Source organism: Bos javanicus, chromosome 13, assembly GCF_032452875.1.
Source record: "Bos javanicus breed banteng chromosome 13, ARS-OSU_banteng_1.0, whole genome shotgun sequence".
NCBI classification, from domain to species: Eukaryota; Metazoa; Chordata; class Mammalia; order Artiodactyla; family Bovidae; genus Bos; species Bos javanicus.
This window is the reverse complement of record NC_083880.1, coordinates 42,219,426-42,237,215: the sequence shown is the minus strand read 5'-3', so window position 1 is coordinate 42,237,215 and position 17,790 is coordinate 42,219,426.

The following is a 17,790-nucleotide window of genomic DNA, read 5'->3' as shown; positions in this document are numbered from 1 at the left end:
GCTCCCCACCCCCAGCACTGCTCTCATGTTGACCATTCACCCCAAGGGTGACGCTTCTTCACAGGCTGCCCTCCCAGAGGCAGACACTCAGGGCAACGTTGACCAGCCCCCTTGTTGTGCCACGGTGTCCACAGAAGGCAAAGTGACAAACAGGACTCACACAGGTGGCTCTGAGGCCACCCTAGATGCCATGGTGCACCTGCAGAACTAGAACTAGGATGCCAGGAAGAGGTGGGGACCGTTCCCTCCCTCCTGCTGCTCCCTGACTCACAGGGCCCCAGGGGCCTCCCCTGTCTCTATCTTCATGTAGTGCACAGCAGAGCTTTCTCACCCCAGATGGGACTTAACAAAAGGGCTTTGGAATTCGAGGAGTGAAAGGTTGCCCACAAGCCTTGCACTGGCCAGATCTGGACCTGGGCCTGGTCCCTACAGGGAGTTGGGGGACTTGTGGACATGGAAGTGAAGGCTGGGGCAGCCTCCCTGCAGAGGCTCTCCTGGGTGGAAAATCTTGACTTTCCACAAGTCAGCCAGCATCCAGGCTGACTACCCATAAAGTCATCCCTTTGTGATGCTTCCAGTGCCCTGTTCCTGTGGAAGTCAGGGCGGTCGGGTTGGGGTGTGCTTCACCTGGCTCACCTGTCTTCACCCAGCCCCCTGTTGTGCAGCCCACACCTCAGGGTTCAGGTTAGCACCACCCCAAGTCCCCAGGGAGTAGGCAGGACTGTGGGTGGGGTGGGGTGACCCAGAAGGTTCGCTGATCAGGAGGCAACCCAGACCATGTGTCTAGGGAGGAAACGCAGCTCCTGCCACATTCATCTGCATGGTTGTACTTTTAGGCTTATTTATTTTAAACATAAATAAAAGTGCAGCTAAAAAGCAGGATTCAACTGAGTGAATTTGAAAGTCTTGATTTCACCCAAGGGCTCATGAATCTGGTAGCATTTCATGGAGGGACACGAGGGCATGCAGAGGAGTCCTAGAACACAGAAGCTTCTATAGAGAGGAGGATGGACGAGGAAGACAGCAAAAAATAGTGTGTGTGTGTGTGTGTGTGTGTGTGTGTGTGAGGCGGGTATTTTGGCCCCAGATGCCAGGAAAGGGAGCAGGGAGGACATAGGTTTTACCATGTGGGTTGCCTCTTCTTCCTCTGGACCTCCCACGCGACAGGTGACCTCATGGTGCTGAGCAGAAAATCCCATGTTGCTGATTAAGGTGACATTTCTAAGGAAGGTGAGACTACAATTATGTGAGGTGTTAAATCTAAATTTTGTATCCTGGGGTTTAGCACACGTGACACCATTTGGGGACTGTGGGTTTTGTCTTTGTGTATAATTTAAGTGAAAGTCATCATAGAAATAGATTTAGCCCAGTGCCTGGCTCCGGACAAACGCTCATTGATCTGTCTATATTTTGCAGTTGTTTGGCAGGCTGACACTCTTTGCATTGAGCAGTGCGTCTAGAAGCCATCTTTTGACTCTGGGTGGGCTTGTGGGCTTCCTTCCACCAAAAACTGCAGAGGAAGTGGCCCCGTGACCTCTAGGCTGCAGAGAAAGCTTCCTTCTCTGAGTTCTCTTGGACACTTGCCCTAGGGGAAGCCATGAGGAGATCCTCAGAGGAGCTCGCAGCCAAAGCTGACATCACCTGCTGCCAGGTGCCTGGGCCACCATGGATGTCCAGCCCGTCTGGACTCGCCAGGAGCTGCAGCTCTGATTGTCACCTGACTGCAGTCCCATGAGAGCCCCAAGCAAGAGAAAATGGCTGGACTTCACCTCCCAGTGTTCGAGGGATTTGTCACATGTGGTGGGTCTGGGGCTGGTGCCTGTGGGCACTGGCACAGAAGGGGTGATGCCCAGGGAAGCTGGGTGAATGTTGCACTGGCCATGTGACCTCCCAGCTCCCTGCTGTGCTGAGCTGCAGGTGTTCGGGGTGGTGGGGAGGGACCAGGGAGCTCCTTCCTTGTGGGGTCACGGGAATCCTGTGTGTTCGTGCCTGTAAACACTTAGAATGGCACACAGCACATGAAGCCACTGAAGTTTGTCACATAAATGCATCTCACGTCTCCAGTCAGAATGTCAACAGGTTTTAGTTTTAGATGGTGTCTTCAAAGAGTCTAACATAATGTTTTCAAATGAGGTGATTAGGCTTTTTTTTTTTTCTGTGGATTTTCCAAGAACTGCTTCAAAAGACAAAGCATCGTTCCCACAGCATCAGGGGTTGCTTTCTGCATGTCAGTGGTGAATCTAGCTGGGTTCATTTTTCTGTGCCAACTACTCCATTTGAAATATAATGGTTTCATATCTGTTAGGTAAGAGCCCTCCTCTCTATTCTTTCCTAAATTTTATTTTTAATATGTTATATTTATTCTTCTGGGTGAAATTCCTTTTCATGTCCAAACAGATATTCTAATCCTCTCTCGTGGCTCCAGGCAGCAGCTGACACTCCCCATCAGCACTCAACACAGGGTGAACACCGACATACCCCAACTGTTCTGGACCCACACAACCCCTCTGTTTCACTTTCAGTACAGTATTCAATAAATTCCATGAGAAAGTCAATACTGTATTAGAAAACGGGCTTTGCGTTAGATGGTTTTGCCCAACTACAGGAAATGTACGTGTTCTGAACACAGTTGAGGTGATTTCCTGGTGGCTCAGATGGTAAAGAATCCGCCTGCAGTGCGGGAGACCCAGGTTCTATCCCTGGGTGGGGAAGATTCCCTGGAGAAGAGAATGGTAACCTGCTCCAGTATTCTTGCCTGGAGAATTCCATGGACAGAGTAGCCTGGTGGGCTGTAGACCATGGGGTGACAAAGAGTCGGACATGACTGAGCAACTTTCACTTTCTTTTCAGGCTGAGTTTCAATGTTTGGTAGGTTAGGTATATTAGATGCGTGTTTGACTTATGATATTTTCAGCTTATAATGGGTTTACCCGGCTGTAAGCACATTGTAAGTTGAGAAGATCAGTATCTCCTTCTTGTGGATCATTTCTTGATTTATTTGACTTTAACTGGTTCATGGGGACACCCACTCAGGAGTGTTCAAACCATGGACATTGTCTCGTTGTTAAAAATTGTTGTCTTCATAATACATTCATTCTCTCAAAAGCTTTAAATGCATGTGGGCAGCCATTGACTAGGCAATGGTTAGTCTCTCATGGCCTAGGATGATGAAAGAGACCAGAGGACATAGCCAACTCCTAGAATTTGAACTTGATGTTTTCTTCTGTGAACACCACACTGGGACCCAAAGATGTAATGATAACTGACTCATACTAAGGCCAATGGTTTTCATCAAACCACTAGAGTGGCCAAGAGGCTGACCAAAAGGGTGGACTGTGGAAATAAATGTCTAGGCCCAAGATGGGACTGCTCTGCTGAAGGTGCCGTGTCAGCAAACTGACCTTTCACATTCTCATAAATGCTTCCTTGGACCAGGAATGCGATATCCAATCAGTCCAACCCTACTCACCAAACCACCTCTGGCTCCATGCTTATTTCCTTGTTCCTTGATCTTTCTAAATAAAGTTAGATATGCAAGCCCAATCAGTTATGCCCTGTCTCTACATTGCTGCTTCTAATGCTCCAGAAACTCGCTCTTGACCAAAATCCCTTGAGAGGGTGTACCACTGTAACCCCTAACCCAAGGATATCTTCCCCTTGAATAAAGGATATAAACTTGCTCCTAAATTGTTTTGATTTTGTCATTTGGCAATCCTGTGGAAGATTGTCAAATCTTCAAGATTGTCTGAGGGAAGACAACGCACAGAATGGAAGAAAACATCTGGAAATCATATATCTGATATGGAACATGTAGCCAGAATTTATAAAGAACTCTTACAACCAGTAAGAAGACAACTAATCCATTTATATAAATAAATAAGCTCCAATTTTAAAAATTAAAAAATAACCCCATTAAATTTTTAAAAAGAAAAATAACTCAATTTAAAGATACTGAAGAATATGGACAGACATGTCTCCAAAAATGACATGCAAATGACCAATAGGCACATGAAGAGTGCTCATCATTAGCCACTAGGGAAACGCAAATCAAAACCAAACTGAGGTACCGCTTCACACCCACTACATGATTATAATAAGAAAGACAGACAATAAATTAGAATCTTCTTAGATTGCTTGTGGGGATATAAAAAGGTACAGCTGCAAAAGGTTAAAGGTAGAGTTACCACATCATCCAGCAAGTCTACTCCTATATAAATGGTGATATAAATGAAAATGTGACCATAAAAAAAAAATACATGAATTCTTATAGCAATATTATTCATAGTATCAAAAAATAGGAAAAGAAAAAAAACCCCAAATGTCTGTCAAATGATGAACAAGTAAACAAAATGTAGTATATCTGTACAATGACATATAATCAGACAATAAAAGGAATGAAGTATTTATCCATGCTACCACGTGGGTGAACCCTGAAAACATTATGCTTTGAAAAAAGTCAGCAACAAAACCACCACATATTGTATAATTCTGTTTATGTTAAATGGCCAAAAGAGGCAAATTTATGGAGACAGAATGGAGACTAGTGGTTGCCCAGGGCTGGGGGTGGCAGAGAGGCAGGAAGTGACTGTAATGGGTAGGGGGTTGTCTTGGAGAATAATGAAAATGTTCTAAAATTAGATAGTGGGAATAGTTGCACAATTCTATGAATATACTAAGAACCATTGAATTGTACACATTAAATGGTTGAATTGTGCTGTTTGTGAAGTATATCTGAATAAAGTGGTTTTTGTAAAAATTCACTCTAAAGTTACAATTTACCCAAACCAAATGTTTACTGTGTATTCTCTTTCCAATCCCAAATAACTTCTGGCCACATTTCCAAGCCTCAACAAAATTAAACAAGTACAGTCAAACAATTGTACTCTAATGACAAGTCAACCTAGAAATTTCCACCCTGACTGGACCTCTATTATCTCATTCCCAGGAAAAAAAGCAAATTTAAGATTTCAAGGTTAACTCCTCTTGCGAAATGAAGTCCTAAGAAATTGAAGTCCAAAGGAATTAAACCCCAAATAGAGTGCTCTTGTTCTCCTGTGAGTTAAAAATCCAAAGTTTTTTTTTTTTTTAAAGTTCATAATCCTCCCTAAATTCTTATTCAGCTCAGGCTCAGCCAGAATCTCAGCACTGGAGGCCTGGGGCTGAGTGCTGCCTGGGTGAAGTCCAATCTCCTGCAGCAGCTCGAGGTTGTTTCCCACTCTGATTGGACGAAGGGGTTTTATTTCCCCCTGTGATTGGACGAAAGGGTTTTATTTATTTATTTATTTATTTATTGGATGAAGGGATTTTAAAGCAGCAATTCCCAAAATGTGGTCTTTGGACCAGCAGCAGCAACGCCTGCCAGGAATTATTTAGGAGTGAACATTCTCTGGCTCCGGCCCTTGCCTGCTGAATGATAAAGTCTGGGTGGAGCTCCATAATCCTGCTAATTAACTGGCAGGCAGCACCCTGGCTGGTCTCTCTGACCTCCATCTCCTGAGATTCTTGCCTTCATGTAATGCCTTTCCCCTGAGTATGGGCTGGACTTGGTGACTAATTTTTGTTTTTTCGGTTTAAAAAATAATTTATTTCATCAAGTTAGTTTTAAAAAGACATAAAATCAGCACATTACACAAGATAATGCATTCAGTGGAACCAGAGCCCACCTTTATAAACAAATGAAGAAATAGACAAATAAGGTCTAAGCTTCAGAAAACAGGAAGAGCAGTCTGCAAAGTTAGGGCAAATCACTGATTTCCATCAGAATATTTACAACAATGTACCTTGGTGGCTCAGTGGTAAAGAATCCGCCTGCCAATGCAGGGGAGACTCAGGTTCTATCCCTGGGTTGGGAACATCTGCTGGAGGAGGAAATGGCAACCCACTGCAGTATTCTGGCCTGGGAAATCCTGCAGCCCTCCAGGCTCCTCTGTCCATGGACTCGCAAAAGAGTCGGGCACAACGTAGTGACTAATCAACAATAATAGCAATATACAGGATGGCAGTGTCAAATTTTAGAGAAAACAGATCATCACTACAACTGCATCTGATTTCTTGGAGAATAAAGATGTATTTTTTATTTTTTAATTTTTTAAAAATATAATTTTATTTATTTTAATTGGAGGCTAATTACTTTACAATATTGTATTGATTTCGCCATACATCAACATGAATCCGCCATGGGTGTACACGTGTTTCCCATCCTGAACCTCCCTCCCACCTCCCTCCCCATACCATCCCTCTGGGCCATCCCAGTGCACCAGCCCCAAGCATCCTGTATCCTGCATCGAACCTGGACTGGTGATTCATTTCATATATGATATTATACATGTTTCAATGCCATTCTCCCAAATCATCCCATCCTCTCCCTCTCCCACAGAGTCCAAAAGACTGTTCTATACATCTGTGTCTCTTTTGCTGATGTCTTTTTAAAATGCCATTTGGTTTTTAGAACAGAAAGTATTTTTCTCTTATGTTTAGGTCATCTGCTACTCCAGTGAAAACACCCCACATAACAACCTTTTAAATTTTAAAACTTAAATCTTGATTCCAATATTCCTGACCTGTCTCTTGTTATTGTGTGAAAGAAATATTTTTTTTTCGTAAGTTTCAATTCAGAATTTGTACAGTTGGTAACTAGTTTTGAATGAAAGGACGATAGCAGAAGTGATGACCATCACTGCCCAATCTACCCAAAATGTTTGTGGACTGCGGCTTCCAACCTCAGACACTGGCTGGCTCAGTGTGACCACAAGGAGGCTTAGGTAGCCCCTGGAGAGATGTACAGATGAGGAACCGAGGTGGGCCAGCAGCCACATGGGGCACTTGGAAGAAGTCCCCCACCAGCCAGCGCCATCAAGTTTGGCCAGCGCACTCAGTTTGGCTGTACCTGAATTCCTGGGGCACAGAAACTGTGAGATAATCAGTGCTCACTGTTTGAAGTTGTTAGTTTATTTCACGTGCCTGCAAGCTCAGTCAGGTCCAACTCTTTGCAACCCTATGGACTGCAGCCTACCAGGCTCCTCTGCCCATGGGATTCTCCAGGCAAGAATACTGGAGTGGGTTGTGATGCCCTCCTCCAGGGGATCTTCCCAACCCAGGGATAGAATTTGTGTCTCCTGGATTGCAAGTGGATTCTTTACCACTGAGCCTCCTGGGAAGCCTAATTTGTTTCACAGCAATGGGTAACTGGGCTTCCCTGGTGGCTCAGCGGAAGAGAATCTGCCTGCAATACAGCAGATGAGGGTTCGATCCCTAGGTTGGGAAGGTCCTCTGGGGTAGAAAATGGCAACACACTCCAGTATTCCTGCATGGAGAATTCCATGGACAGAGGAGGGGCAGACCTACAGTCCATGAAGGGGCAAAAGTGTTGGATATGACTGAGTGACTTAAGTCCGGCACAATGGAAAAGGAGTTCCCCACCCCTTAGGGGCTTGTGCTGCAGGTTAATGTTGAGAACCGTGGCTTCACTGCTGGAACGGTCAGTCTCCAACCAAATCAGGTTTCTCACTCCTCCCATTGCCCTTCAGCAGCATCAGGTAAGGTTTTGATGGTCTCCAGCCCTTTCATTAAGGAGTCCTTTGGTGTCTTCTGGTTTTTTGTTTGGTTGGTTGGGTTTGCTAGTGCCAGAATAAGTCAACATTGCTGTGAATTCATTTTTTTCCTGAAGCAAACCTTGATATCTCTTGAAATGCAAGCGCAGAAGAGGGAGGAGCCCAGAGACCTGGGGAGGTGGGGACCCTGAGGGCAGAGCAGCCTCCTTAGGATTTGAGCTCTGGGGCAGGCAGTAGTTAGTAGAGCCCTGCCCCCTTGGGTATCTTAAACTTTTAGATAGAAAGTCTATAGGACAAGTGCCACAGACCACTCCTCGAGTGAGCCCTGGCTATCACCAGCACCATCCTTTCTTCCTGTCCCGCTTCTCACCTGGACATCCTGTGGAGGACACCCACAAAGAGGAAGGCCTCCCCCATCCAGTCCTCCTGCCCATGCCCCACCCCACATCACTCTGAGGGGGGCTCACAGCTTCTCTTCGCATTCACAGGGAAGCAAAAAGCTGGGAACCATTATTTCCTTTGTTCTCAAATTCAAATCAACTCATGACAAATGTACGGAAGAGCAGCCCCTTTGTGGCTCCAAGCTGCCGACCAGGCGCGGGAGCAAGTCACTATGTCCCAGTTCCCCCAGGGCCTCCCTGTGGCTGGTCTGGTTGCAGGCTTTTGTTGCTGCCCTGAACTGGCCGGTATCAGACTGCCTGTGTGATCTCTGATATGGAAGGGGTGGTGGACCCACACAGGATGGCCCTCCCCTCCAGTGTCTGGTGCTCATGTATTGGTACTACTAAGTACCAATACTACAATGCACTACATGTGCTTTGACTGGAGCCTCTGTGTGTGGGCACTGTGGAGGTAGATTCAAGTCTGACTAGCCCAAGTTCATGTGGGTGGTGGGAGGCCTCAGAAAGTTTTGCTTGGTGGAGAACAGCTGAGGTGCCTGAAAAAATAAAGAAGGTAGAACATGGATGGATCAGTCTTTGGATCCCTGAAAGGGAGTGTCATCTCCACACCAAGTTTGATGTGTGATGTTTCTAAAATAAGCACCAGTGTAGGGCCTGACTCCCAGACAATGTGAATTGAAGAAGTAGAAATTTGGCTGAATTGACAGAGACTGTGGCAGAGACCCCAAACCAACTCTGAATGAAGTCGTTTCAAGGGAAAGCAGCCAGCATCTGCGTAGGAGTAGCCGCGAAGGCGACAGGGACAAGCTTGTCAAATTGGCAGGATCTAAAAAACCGTTGTGAAAAGAGCATTGGTAAACGCTGCCCAGAGTTGTCAGAATGAAACGTCTGGAGGGCTCCACATGGCGTGAGAAAGTGGCTCTGCCAGGACAGCCCCAAAGGCACCACGGGAGGAGCTCTGGCCAGGAGGGGTGGAGGGAGGCACTTGACTGGAGGGAGGTTGTGCGATCCCTTGCCTGATTTCGTCCCAGGAGAGAACAAGAGTCCTACACTGCTGACTTGGGGGTGGTGTTGCAGTGAAAAAGCGGAAAAAGAGAGGAATGAGTTTTTCTTTTGCCCTTTCCAGAGAATAAAAATGATAAAAAAGAATAGTGAGCAGGCCTGAGCATTCCTAGTTTTTTTACTTTAACTCCGCATGTCTGTAACTAAGTTTGGTTTTTCCGCCCCCTAACTCTGCAGGAGCTACAGTTCACATTTTCCCTTTGACTCCATGCTAAATACATCCCCTATCTGGTGTTCACCCTTGCAACACCCTTCCCCTTGTAGTTACACATCAGAAAGAAGGCCGCAGAGCCACCCAACTGCCAGGCTCAATTACGGGTTACTAACGCAAGTCGATGACTGTCTTCGAAACAATCCAAGAGGGAGAAATCCAGATCCTATCACCTCTGTTCCTCATCACTGATAACTGCGAGCCCCTCGTCTTATATAAACCCCCAGACTCCTCAAGGAGAGGGCACAGTTCTTGAGGTTTGAGCCTACTCTGTCCCCCTCTCCGCCACCTTTCTATTTCCTCCAAACTCCATCTCCGAAAATTCAGCTTTGGTGGGCAGAGAAGGCCAAGATTTTGGCCAGCAGCAGTGGGGGCAGGGACGGCAGGGTTCAGCCAGACTGAGGGATCCCAGCATAGCTGCCCACGCCTTTCGTGAACTTTGTCATGGCAATCTGAGCTCGGGTTGGAAAAGAATTTCCAGACAGAGCATTTCAGAAGGGACTGAGTTTATTAAAAGCAAAGAGTAGAGATAATAAAGGCGCTGCAAATGCAGCAGGCCAACCTCCTGACAGGCTGGGGAGAGCCGGCGATTTTCCGGCCAATTTTTATAGTCTCAAGACAAAGAAGCTCAGTTGGTAAAGAATCCGCCTGCAATGCAGGAGACCCCAGTTCAATTCCTGGGTTGGGAAGATCCCCTGGAGAAGGGATAGGCTCCCCGCTCCAGTTTTCTTGGGGTTCCCTGGTGGCTCAGCTGGTAAAGAATCAGCCTGCCATGCAGGAGACATGGGTTAGATCCCTGGGTTAGGAAGATCCCCTGGAGAAGGGAAAGGCTACCCACTCCAGTATTCTGGCCTGGAGAATTCTGTGGACTGTATAGTCCATGGGATCACAAAGAGTTGGACACGACTGAGCAACTTGCACTTTCACTTTCAACACAAAGAAAATTCCTGCCGGAAGCCTGGCATTAGGTGACTGGGTATGGCACTATAGCATGAGCAGAGGGTGGGCATTTTCACCTAATTTGGGGTCAGGCTGATGATGATTGGGGAGGGGAGGGGCTTTTGGCAATGGTCACCAAGGGTCTCAGTCAGTTCCCGACATGACCTTGTTTCTGGACTCCATGTCTCGGGTGCAAGGCCTTGCACCTGTGGCCTTGGGGTAGGGCTCCACAAACTTCCAGGGCTCCCCAGGCCAAGTCCAGGAAGAGGGAAGAGGCTGGGAAGGCTGAGTACCTGCCGGGGTCACAGCTGCTGTGTCACAGCCCTGTGTTCAGAACACAGGGACGGAACCCCGGGCTCCCCAGCACATGGAATTGGAAGCTGGGCAGGCAAGTTTGGCTGTCAGAGCCTTTCACCCCAATTGATTCTCCAGGAAGAGCTTTTTGGAGCTCTGGTCCTGGCATGAATCAGTCCAAGGCCAGGTAGCAAGGCCCACCCTGTGCCTGCATCTGCCCCACCTCTGGGATCTGCCAGGCACTGACGGAGCCCACGAGGCCCTCCTTTGCTGTCCCCACTCCTTGTGCTGCAGCTCAGAATCTGAGTCTCACTGCTGGTGACCAGGATGTCCGGACCAGGCCTTGCTCCTCAGGGACTCTGCCCCGTGATGAGGGAGAGGCATGGATGGCAGAGAACCGCTTGTCAGAGCCCAGCTGGGCTGAGGTCTCCACGATGCTGCCCACACACTGCCTCGTTCATCTTATCACCACCCTCCAGGCAAATGCCTGTGGTTCTCATCCTGTGGTTGTAGAGACAGAAGCTGACAGAAAGTAGAAATATGTCCCTGGGACTGCAAGTAAGAACTGGAAACCAGACCCCAGCTCAGAGCCGTCCGCCCTGAGGGCCTCCCTGGTGGTCCTGGGCATGGCCCATCAGTGAATCCATGGAGGATTAAAAGGGGCACCTGTGTCTTTAGATGGATTGAGGCCTCACCTATTTGGTGGTAACATTTGTATTTTTGCCACTTGCAGATTCTGTTGTAGGGCTTCTTTTTAACTTAAATTTGATGGAAACCTAAAGGGGATTCCTGAAGTGAGCAAAACTCAAAGTCACTGAAGAAAGAAATGAGGGGCCTCCAGGTAGGAGGAGAGGTGGGGCGGGGTGCGGTGGAGGGTTGCAGGGGCGCAGACCCAGCTCTGCCCCAGCTGATTCCCCTGGCCAACAAAGGTCACGCAGCTCCATTCTGAGGTATCTCTGCCTGTTCTTTTTTCTGCCATCGGGGACTTCAAGCACGTCCTTGTTTCCCAGCTCCTGGGAAGTCTGGGAGATCTCTGGCTATTTGGATGGGGCCCCAAGGGGAGTGTCAAGCAGGAGGTGTTCTGGAGACCCAGTGTGCGATCCCAGCAAGGAGACTCGAGATGGGAAAGGGAGCGGCCAGTTAGGCTAGGCCACGAGGACAGGGCACCAGGCCTTCTTGGAAGGAAGGTGTGGAGTTATGAGGTGGGTGGCAGGGAATGGCGGGGGCGGGGGGTGTGCTGGGGAGGAATGTCCTTTGTCCTGTGTAGAGATGACCGACTGCTCACCCCAGATCTCCAGAGAAGGGCTAGGGGTTGGTCCTGGCCCTGCTCTCACTCTCTGACCCTTAAAATCAATGCCTCTGAGATAGGAGGGTAGGCTTCATGGGTTCAGTCTCACTGCAGGGAGCACTTCCAGGGGGCTCCCTGTGAGACCCCTGAGGGAGCTGGGTGCCAGCAGCATGAACATGGGCACGACAGAAGCCCTGAGTCTCCTGGGAAACGGGGCCACCTGGTGCCCATGATCCTGCCTGGGGAGACAGAGTTCTTCCACAGGGCATCAGGGCAGCTTTGTAAAAGCGGGGACATCCCATCCAGACAAGAAGGATGCGTAGGCATCTTGAGAGAAAAGGCAGTCAGTCCAGTCCAGGTGCAGGCGGGGCTGGGTGCAGAGCTGTGACCGGAGACTGATGGACCCCACCAGGACAGCACACCGTCCGGGTTTCCCAGGCCCCAGCCCTGTCTGTGCCTACATCTCGGGTCCTCGCAGTCTAAGGTCCACATTCACCCTCTTTTTCTGGGTTCTGGTCTTGATGGTGCCTGTAGCTCTCAGTCTATGAAGGGGGCCTCCCCCAGACCACTATGGATCCAGGGGCTCTGCACCGCTTGTCAGGTCCAGTCGTGTCCACATGCCGTGACCTGGGCCAGCTGTGGCCAACCCAACCCGTTCTCCCCTGGACTGCATGGTGAGGACGCACGCTGGGCATGGGGATCCAAGCCATGTGAAAGTGAGACTGTCTGTGGACACCTGCTCCGAATGCACATGGCTGCTTGCCTTCAGGACGTGACAAGACAGACTCCTGTTTTTCAGGCTTCTCCAATGACAAACTCTGAGTGGCAGCTGTGGGCATTCCTGGACTCTTTACCTGTCCAGGTATATCAGGACTCTATTCATACATGTCTCCACAGGCTCTTCCCCCTCAAATCCACTGAGATGTTGCTAAAATTGCAGCCAAATCCATCCCAACTGCATTCCTGAACACTCATTCTTGGGTGAAAAAGCACACTGACATTCCCTTCGCGGTTTCAGTGAACTTACAGCCATCCGAGAAAAGGGACAGCCTGTTGTGGAGTTTTTGATTTCACGACTTTGTGAAAGTATGATTGAGAGACAGAAGCCACACACATCCAATGTCTACACTTAAGAGTTTGGAGTTTGGGATCCGTGTGAGAAAGCTTGCACGTTCCAGGCCACAAACAGGTGACCGGCTCCCAAAGCGCCCTCCTGTACCTTCATTTTTTAAATGTTGTTCGTTTCTGGTATGGAAAGCACTCCACCTCTACCCTCTCAGCCCAGATGCACGTCCATGGCAGTGTCTCCAGGCCCTAAGTTGGACAGCACAGGTCCAGAAATTATCCATCTTGTAACTGAGACGCGTGTCCTCTGACAGTCTCCCCACTCCCCTCCTTCTGGCCCTGGGAACCCCCGCTCCACCTTCCACCTCTGTGAGTCTGCCTACTTTGGCTTCCTCACGAAAGTATAAGGATGCCTCGTGTTGCCCTCTGTCTGCCTTCTGTCACCATAATTTCCTCTTGGTCCATCCATCTTGGTGCAACTTCCCTCAGTTTTGAGGTTGAAAGATGGTCCAGCGACATGACCTCTTGGGAGTTTTCCCCGCAGATCTGGTTGCTTCTCATACTTGATCACATGGCCCCACTTCACTGTTGCAAATACTAAATGGCAAAAAGACATCTTCCGGCTAGGACTGAGTGCTGTGCTTGGAGATCAGGGCACAGTGACCACAGAATCTGCTTGAAAAGTAAAATCACAGGGAATTTCCTGCTGGCTCACTGGTTAGGACTCTGTGCTTTCATTGCCAAGGGCTCAGATTCTATCATTGGTCAGGGAACTAATATCCTGAAAGCCATGCAGCTGGCAAAAAGTAAAAAGAATAATCACAAAGACTCTCTTTCTTTGAAGAGGCTGGGGTGCTCACCTGTACAGAAACTAGGCAACAACATCTTGGGGTGGGGGGCATGAGCTGTAAGCAGTCTTGTGAATGTGGACACCCTGAGGAGAGAGAGGCGTTGGGTGGAGTTCAAAGCTCCCACCCCCTGCAAAGACCCCAACTCCTCCTCTCTCCACTCAGGCACCATCTGCTCACGGAAGCCGGGCTTCTGGAAACCCACTTTTTTCTCTGTCCCCAGGCATGGTATTCTGACTCTTCCCTTATCAGTGTAGCCCCCAGAAACCAGTCTCAAGCCTGAAGCTCCAGCCCCCACAAGTGCCTGACTGCTCAATGTGACTTTGCCCCGTCTACTCGCAGTAGACTCTGAATTGGGCCACCCAGAGTGAGGTCCAGAGACAAAGTTGGCACCGTCCTCTGGGAGCCAGCTAAGATGCACCTTCTCTGGGCCTGCCCAGACCTGCAGGGTCAGGATCCCAGGGATAGGCAAGGCCCAAGGTCCAGGGAGTCCACAGGCCTCCATGAGTGCTGGGCCCCTCTGAAGTTCTCAAGTAACTGTGGACAGAGCTTAAATGTCTGTTGTGGGAGCACAGGGCCAAAGTCTTGTCTGGAAAGAATGCTGTGTCATGGTCTCAGGGCTGCTTTGTGCCCCAGCTGGAGTCAGTGAGGGTCTCTTCTGTGAAACGCCCCCTCCCTGCTCACAGGGAGTTGTGTGCCATTGAGCTGAGGTCTGGCTTCCCTGGTGTCTCAGCTAGTAAGGAATCCACCTGTAGAGATTCAAGGGATTAGATCTGATGACAGAGGTTCATAGCATTGTACAGGAGGCAGTGATCAAAACTATCCCTAAGAAGAAGAAATGCAAAAAGGCAAAATAGTTGTCTGAGAAGGCCTTACAAATAGCTGAGAAAAGAAGAGAAGTGAAAGGCAAAGGAGAAAAGGAAAGATATGCCCATTTGAATGCAGAGTTCCAAAGAATAGCAAGGAGAGATAAGAAAGCCTTCTAAGAGATCAGTGCAAAGAAACAGAGAAAAACAATAGAATGGGAAAGACTAGAGAGCTCTTCAAGAAAATTAGAGATACCAAGGGAAAATTTCATGCAAAGATGGGTACAATAAAGGACAGAAATGGTATGGACCTAACAGAAGCAGAAGATATTAAGAAGAGGTGGCAACAATACACAGAAGAACTATACAAAAAGATCTTCATGGCCCAGAAAACCATGATGGTGTGGTCACTCACCTAAAGCCAAACATCCTGGAATGCGAAGTCAAGTGGGCTTTAGGAAGCATCACTATCAACAAAGCTAGTGGAGATGATGAAATTCCAGTTGAGCTATTTCAAATCCTAAAAGATGATGCTGTTAAAGTGGTGCATTCAATATGCCAGCAAATTTGGAGAACTCAGCAGCGGCCACAGGACTGGAAAAGGTCAGTTTTTACTCTAATCTCAAAGAAATGCAATGCCAAAGAATGCTTAAACTACCACAAAATTGCACTCATTTCACACACTAGCAAAGTAATGCTCAAAATTCTCCAAGCTAGGCTTCAACAGTACGTGAAATGAGAACTTCCAGATGTTCAAGCTGGTATTAGAAAAGGCAGAGGAACCAGAGATCAAATTGCTAGCATCCATTGGATCATAGAAAAAGCAAGAAAGTTCCAGGAAAACATCTACTTCTGGTTCACTGACTACACCAAAGTCTTGGACTGTGTGGGTCACAACAAACTGTGGAAAATTCTTCAAGAGATGGGAATACCAGACCACCTTACCTGTTTCCTGAGAAATATATATGCAGGTCAAGAAACTACAGTTAGACTGGACATGGAACAATGGACTAGTTCCAAATTGGGAAAGAAGTATGTCAAGGCTGTATATTGTCTCCCTGCTTATTTAACTTCTATTCAGAGTACATCATTCGCTGGATGAAGCACCAACTGGAATCAAGATTGCCATGAGAAATATCATTAACCTCAGATATGCAGATGACACCACCCTTATGGCAGAAAGTGAAGAACTACAGAGCCTCTTGATGAAAGAGGAGAGTGAAAAAGGCTTAAAACTCAACATTCAAAAAATGAAGATCATGGCATCTGGTCCCATCACTCCATGGCAAATAGATGGGGAAACAATGGAGACGGTGACAAACTTTATATTTGGGGGCTCCAAAACCACTGCAGCCATGAAATTAAAAGAGGTTTGCTCCTTGGAAGAAAAGCTATGACCAACCTAGACAGCATATTAAAAAGCAGAGACATTACTTTTTCAACAAAAGTCCATCTAGTCAAAGCTATGGTTTTTCCAGTAGTCATGTATGGATGTAAGAGTTGGACTAAAAAGAAAGCTGAGCACAGAAGAATTGATGCTTTTGAACTGTGGTGTTGGAGAAGACTCTTGAGAGTCCCTTGGACTGCAAGGAGATCCAACCAGTCCATCCTAAAGGAAATCAGTCCTGAATATTTACTGGAAGGAGTGATGCTGAAGCTGAAACTCCAATACTTTGGCAACCTGATGCGAAGAACTGCCTCGATGGAAAAAAAAATCCTGATGCTGGGAAAGATTGAAGGCAGGAGGAGAAGGGGACAACAGAGGATGAGATGGTTGGATGGCATCACGGACTCGATGGACAAGAATTTGAGTTCGCTCCTGGAGTTGGTAATGGACAGGGGAGCCTCTCGTGCTGCAGCCCGTGGGGTGGCAAAGAGTCAGTCGATAGGATTTAACTTAACTGAGCTGTGACCGCGAGGCCCCCAGAGGGCGCCATCCCCCAGGACACAGCTCAGCTCCTGAGCACATGGGCTTCACGCTCTCTGCTTCCCCTTCACCCCTCCCCTTCCTCTGGTGACAGCCCCTGGACAAAGGGGACAGTGACAGAGGGGACAGCGAGGGCCCGCTGAGTGTCGTGGCCACCCCACCTGGGACACCTCTGAGGGAGGGTGTGTCTGTCAGCCGGCCAGGCCTCAGGCTGAGAACCCAGGAGCTGAGGGGTCATGTCAAGGGAGACTCAGGGATTCTGAGGGAAGCTCCTGGGTCCAGGACCTGCAAACCCTGCTCCCACCCGACCCCAGCACCAGTCCAGGGGCCTGGGAGCCCATGTTCCAGAACTCGAGGGCACTGGGGGCCACGGGGATGGGGGCACATCTACACCTGAAAGACCTCAGCCCTCTGCTGCTTTCTCGGTGGGGACACCCTTCACCCCTGGGCGGGCCGCCTCTGTCACCCGCAGAGCTGACTGCAGGCCACTCATCCTCTTAGGTTCTGTCCCTCCTTGTCTCTCCAACCCTCACCAACTGCTGTGCCCCTTGACCTCCTTCCACTCACACTCCTTGCAACTGTGCCCTTGATTCAGCATCCAAGTCTGGGGCACTCCATAAGTCTCTGATCCCCCTGAGATGCTGAGGGGGGCAGGTGGCTGGGCTTCCTCCACGGTTGGTCCTTCCCAACCCACCCTGCCTGGGTCTCGCTCTCTCTCCTGGACAGGAGGCAGTGTTATCAGCTCGGGATGGAGGAGGCAGTGTCACGAGAGGGAAGGAACAGGGTGTCAGACCAGAGGGGCGGACCAGGGGAGGAGTATGTCCTGGAACAGATAGACTGGACCCACACCCAGGGAGGCCGGGTGGGAGCCGGAGACAGGAAGGGTGAAGCCTTGGTGCCTGGGGGCAGCAGCCATGATGGGCCGACAGTGGAGGTGCAGGTGGGCTCAGCCCTGGACTCTGCTCCTGCTTTTCCCCTGACAGACGTGCCTGCTCAGTCCTATTCTGGGAGACCAGTTGCTGGCTCCACAGCACCAGCAGCCTTTCTCAGCTCTGAGCGTCCCAGGGGCCCTGGGTTTAGAGGAAATGCACCTGCTGCTCCAAAGGTCCAGAGACCCTGGGCAGCTGCATGTTTTTAAGAGGCTCCAGGAGACACTGCAGCTTGTGGTGGGTGGGCCCATCTGAGTGGAGGCTGGAGCCCCTCCTACATTCCCCCATCCCATAGCTTCCCAGATCAGTGGATGTGTGTGAGCAAGCCCCTGGGCATGTGCTGAGGGGCCCAAGACCCTGTATGGTCCACCCTGCACTGAGGGTTGCCTGTCCAGCCATGCCAATATCCCTCTAAGGATCACGCTCATCTCATGAGGCTGGGAGACAGCTCAGATGCACCTGTGCTCCTA